The sequence below is a fragment of the Tachypleus tridentatus genome, chromosome 10 (genome assembly GCF_004210375.1).
Source record: "Tachypleus tridentatus isolate NWPU-2018 chromosome 10, ASM421037v1, whole genome shotgun sequence".
In the NCBI taxonomy this organism is placed as follows: Eukaryota; Metazoa; Arthropoda; class Merostomata; order Xiphosura; family Limulidae; genus Tachypleus; species Tachypleus tridentatus.
The window spans coordinates 52,422,635-52,428,764 of NC_134834.1; positions in this window are offsets into that span (position 1 = coordinate 52,422,635).

Below are 6,130 nucleotides of genomic sequence, written 5' to 3' on the forward strand. Positions count from 1 at the left end.
TCTTGGGCTACTCTTTTACCAACGAATAGTGGGATTGACCATAACATTATAACGCACCCACGACTGAAAGGGCGAGCTTGTTTGGTGTGATAGGGATTCTAACCAGCGACCCTCAAATTACGAGACGAGCGCTTCAACCATTTAGCCATAGTGGGCTAAAGATGAACTATTTAATGCTTTATAATGCTTCTGCTATTAGATGAAATTAAGTCATTGCTTCAACTTATGAATAACTAAAACATTGCTGGTGAGAAAAAATACGAAACATACGCCCTTATTTGCATTCAGAGCTTAAGGTCGCTCATAATGCGAGGAAGTAATGATATCTACAAGACACATTTTCCTGAACATAAACCTTTTATGATGCTGCAAAATGCCACGTCTATTATTTTGATATTGCTGAAAACTCAAGAATGGAAACTACAGCTTTGTACATTAAGAGTTGCTGACAAGATATTATATCTCTGGCTCTTGGAAGGCACAAACGACTAAAGGTCATATTAACTTGTAGACGGGTGGTCAGGAAACCAAATGAGGGATTCTTTATAAGATACCCAAACATTTTGATCAGGATAGCTCATCCCAGCCAATGTCGTTGTTACCTGTAATCAGGCAAAAGTGCTATTGGAGGAAAAATCCACAAGTGGAAGCCATCTTACCAGCAAGATAAATTTTGAGTGCCAAAGTGAAATGTGACTTATGGAATAAGACAAAAATGTCTTCAAGATGTTCACAAAGATTCGGGAGAACTTTGGATCTTACAGAGCTGGGAGACACGTTTCCTATAGCAACTTGTTGTTCTGGTTCCCAGAAGCAAGGATTAAGTATTGCTTTGAACATGAGGATCTCTAGGCATCAACCCCACCCTGTGTCCTTGATGACATTAGAGGTGTTTTTTTCCACAGCCATAAGTCAATGTGAGTGAGATTAAACAGATTTCTCTTTTCATATTCAAGGGTGCGGGTAAGGAAAATCTTGAACAACGTTTTGAATGTTTCCAGAGGACATAAATGATCATATTTGACGCATAACATTTCAATGACTAGAATATAATTGTAGCTAAATTGCTCCATTGGTTTTAACTCTGTATAGAACTGAGTTATCCATTGAATTGAGCTCAAGACACTTAAGAGGTATTTTGTAGATACCACGGGTCAGTTCGCTGTCTCCTTAAACTATTGTACATCATTAAAATGCAAATACAACCAAAAAATTAACTTTATAAAAATATTCTGTCAGGTTTTGTCTTTGTTTGCTTTCATGAAATTCTATGGATTGGCAAGGTGGTTAAGAAACGTTGCTTTAGAGAACCTGGCCACTTATTCAGATAACTTGCATCACCTTATCTGAAGGCATATCCCACAATAGCCTCAAAAGAGCATGAGATGACTCTGATAGATAAGTTTGTTAAAGGAATAGAAAACGAAATTTTTTATATGGTTTGATTCAAAGTGGTATTTTTGAGCAGGCTGTGGGAGATATGGACACCTACATTGGTTGCTGCAGAGCTGTTCTTCAGTCACTTCAACCACTTGCAATGTTTACCACATAGGATACTTATATTTCGTGACGAGCCACTCAGCCACAACATATCCAAGCACCACAATATAGCTTCAGTGAGTTTCATTGAACTGCATTAAGTGCTGCAAATATCTTTACTCATATTTCTTTTTAGAAGGAAAGACTTGATTGTATGCAGTGGTTGTGGGCTGGGAAGGTAATGTAAAGTGAGCTTTCCATGTATTACCCACAACAAGATGGGGCAAAACTTCCAGTTCTGCCCAATTGCTCAACAGGTACAAGAGAGTAATGGGCAAACTATGACTGCTGCTATACATGCTTCAGAAAACTAATAGAGCACAGTTTGATTTGGACATCAATTTAGAGGAACATTAGTTAGTTTGTATGTTGGTGTATAACCTAACTATTTCAGAGTTGGATGGTACTTCTTATATGGTAATAAAGCTTAATGTATATGAATATCAATTCCAGGTTGACACAAGATCCGTCAGAGTCCTAGTCGTCGTTTTAAAGTTTCAGTCACCCTGAATGGAACCACTACAATAGTTTGTTTCAGAAGTTAATGCAAAAGTACAAAAGCACTGTATGTGCTAACCCTCTCCAAGTTTTAACTCAAAGACTAATAGAAAGAAGGCAACTTGTCAATAAAATCAACCGTTAACTCTTGGGCTACTTTTGTGTCACCTGCTAGTGGGATATGACCATTATTTATATAGCACACTTCAGGTCCGAAAGTGTGGAGCATACTTTTGTGCCAGAGTACTGCAAGCCATAGAACTTCATCATCTTATTCTGTTACACTAATCTCTAGGCCATGTTTGGTCTTGCACTACTCTGACTTAACTCTAGTGAATGGAACTGGATAAATGGAAATGGAGAGACACATCTTGAAGTATGTTCATGTAATATCACTCACTGGCAGTTATTCCCATTTTTAGCTCATATATTTGGATCTTGGGAATTGATCAACAGTGGAAACTTGCATTCACTTTCTCCCTACACTATGAGGTATGTGCTTCCAAAATAATTATATAATGCCAATTACATCAGAAGATTGTGCGAGTTAATGATAAGGATGAAGACTGTATTTCTGTTGCATAAGTGGTGTCTATGGAGTATTATGGACTATGTCTAGTGTATTATGACTGTCTTCTATGATGATGGAGCCAACACTTTCAATATACTGCTTCATGTTCAATAATTAGGCTTGACTTGCTTACACATTTATCTGTCCAAGCAAAGGTACTGTTCCAACGTTACTCAGTAATTTTGAACGTTTGACTGTTAAACTTCTTACTGGAATGACCTTTGGCATGATAAATAACGTAGAAGTATATAGAGCTATCTCTAAAGCTAGAGTTGTTTTTATTATACTATGCCTCAAAACAGATACCTGGCTGTCAGAATATCTGAGATCATTGGTTGTTGATTGTGCAAGCTATCTGAATTCTACACAATGACAGGAAACAAGTAACTTGTACAACATAAATAAAGATGATACACATTCGATAAAACAACCATCGTACAGACTTCTCTGGAGATAAAGTATTATAGCCAATAGTGAGATACATCCTTCAGAAAGTGTTTGGCATCCCCAATGTGGTTGTAAGAAAGAAGTAGAAAACATGATGAGCTCATGTTGATTTCAGGCAGATGAATGTAATGACTTGCATTGATGTCTTTCTGGTCCTGCAGACTGAATAACTTTTGAGTGCACCAACAAATTCATCACTTTTAACCTTGCTTTTCAGATATTGTCTAGTTAAACATGATGGTGAAGGCTGGCTCTGTTTTCAGCACTTTAAATGCTCTGTACACATTTCTTGCCATGCCATCAGGTTTTTAATGTATCTGTTACTTTCATTTAGATGTAAGGATTGCACTGGAAGAAATACCTGATCTATGTTAACAATTACTTTGTGTTTGTTGTATGTTTCGCTCTTCTACTGAAAACGTTGGTATGGTTATTTATTATGATATTCAGACTGCCTTATTTGATAATATTATAACACTGTAGGAAAACAATAACCGATAATAGCTACTATTTAATCGTATTTTTTGTCTCATTGTAAGATTTCCTGCTCATTTATTTTTGTACAGTGAAAATCATGCAAGTTTAAGTGTTTTTGTTATAAAATATGGTAGAATGTTTCCATACAAGTAATCAACATTCCTTCAACTAACATGAATAAGTTTTAAAAATAACACGTATATGATACATTCAAGTTTGACTCATTGTCTGATTTGAATTTGATTTTTATCAGGCAAACGAGGCCAACAGATGCTTTCTTGGCACATTTAACTATCTATTGTTTACATAGGGTTGGAAATGAATTTCCACTTCAGTTTTTTAACCGAGCAAGCAAATGGTATGTATTTAACGGTTATTGTGCTGAAATGTTTATATTACCGAAGCAGACATTTTTTATGTAACATATTTTTATGATTTTAAAAACGCAATTGTATTATATCAGTATAAAAGTTGTTAGGCTAGTTATAACGTATTTAGAATCAATCTTAATTGTAGAGATCAATTTTATAATATACATACAGGTCCTGTCAATTATTTGAAACATATTTCACTGAAAAGACAGTTTCAAATGTATACAATGTTGCCAGAGTATATCTTTGTTGCATATTATTAACTGAACTCACAACACTGAAACAAAGATGGTTATGTTATCCTATTGAAGACTTGTGCATTCACTAAATTTTCTAATTCTGGACATCTTGTTATCCCGATGGTTAAGGCGCTCAACTCGTAATATGAGGGTTGCGGGTTCGAATTACAGTCACATCAAACATGCTAACCCTTTCAGCCATGGAGGCATTATAATATGACACTCAATGCCACTACTCATTGGTAAAAGTGTAGCCCAAAAGATGACGGTAGGAAATGATGACTAGCTGCCTTTTCTCTAGTCTTACACTGCTATGTTAAGTATGGCTAGTGCAGATAGCTTTCGTGTACCTTTGCGCGAAATTCAAAAATAATCAAACAAATAGACATCTTGTTTTGTAGGATTTAAAGTTATTGCAACTGCAGTGAAACTGAGATACACTGGTGGATGGATGCAATGAATGGAAGTTCAAGATTTTATTGATAACAACTGATGTCTCCGAAACTAGCTCGGATGCTACTTGTAGTACAACAAAGTGAAATGATCACCGCAGATTTAAGAACGTAGTGCAAATGAACATAACATGTGGCACTTGTACAAGCCATTATGAGTCAAAGAGAGTGTACTGTATTATTATTGTGACAAAGCACCAAAACGTGGTTCTCAATCTAGTGGTTCGCAGAGACAAGAGATGCGATATACTTCATAATTTATAAAATATAGACCAGAAACCATTAGAATATTAATGTAATGTGCAAACATGCATAATGTTTTGTTTTGTTTTCTCTTTTGGCTGCCGTTAACTCAAAACTTTAAACAATGGCACAAATATTATTCTTTTATGATACAGAGAGTAAAAACACAGTAAAATATAAAGGAGATATTTTAGTTTTCGGAACCAGAAAATAATTTGTATATTGCACAACTTCTCCTAGAACTAAGCAAGGTAATTGGTATGAATTGATTGTTATTGATTACTTCAGGAAGTGAGGCAAAGCTTACCCAAAAGTTGATAGTTTAGTATAGTCCATCGCTGATGTATTGGCTGAGAAGTGGATAGCACAATTAAAAAAAAAAAGAAGAGAGATAATGAAAACGATTGATTGGTTGTTAACCATGCTAATGTTTGTCAAGAAATACAACATCTCATAGTTGTTGTGTATGGTCTGTTACAGTGTCTGCAAGAATGCACGGAATAGTTGATACTCATAAATTCGAATGTCATTAGTTTAAAAAGGTGACCGTAAAGTCAAATGAACAAAAGCTCGAGCATAGAAACTGTCCAACAGCTCAATTCACCTAACTATTAGCTGCATCATTCATGTGACACATATACCCAAGTTGACACAAAAAAACTAACTCTGTACAATACTGATGAACTTTTAGTGTACCAACTAGTTAAGGAATCAAAGTTAAAGACTAATGAGTCAGATGATAATGAAAACGTTTATTTGTGTTGTCTCGACTCAGATAATGATGAAGATGCTGAAAATACCCTTTTGTTTTCTGCAACTTAATCCTGATAAACCCCTCCAGAAGAAACTTGATAAATATTTAAGCAATTTCAGATAAAATACGTTCCCAAGACGTCAAGGTTACCTATTTGTTTATCTGTTTTTAAACAGATGGAATTGTTTCTTTTGTTTGTTTGTTTTTAATTTCGCGCAAAACTACATGAGGGTTATCTGCGCTAGCCGTCCTTAATTTAGCAGTGTAAGACCAGAAGGAAGGCAGCTAGTCATCACCACCCAGCACCAACTCTTGGGCTACTCTTTTACCAACGAATAGTGGGATTGACCATCACATTATAACGCCCCCACGGTTGAAAGGTCGAGCATGTTTGGTGTGACGGGAATTCGAACTTAGGACCTTCGAATTACGAGGCGAGTGCCTTATCCACCCGGCCATGCCAGGTCGAAAGGGATGGGATACTTCTAATATTTGCGTGATTCTTTTTAACGATATTACTCAAAAGAAAAACAAAGTGT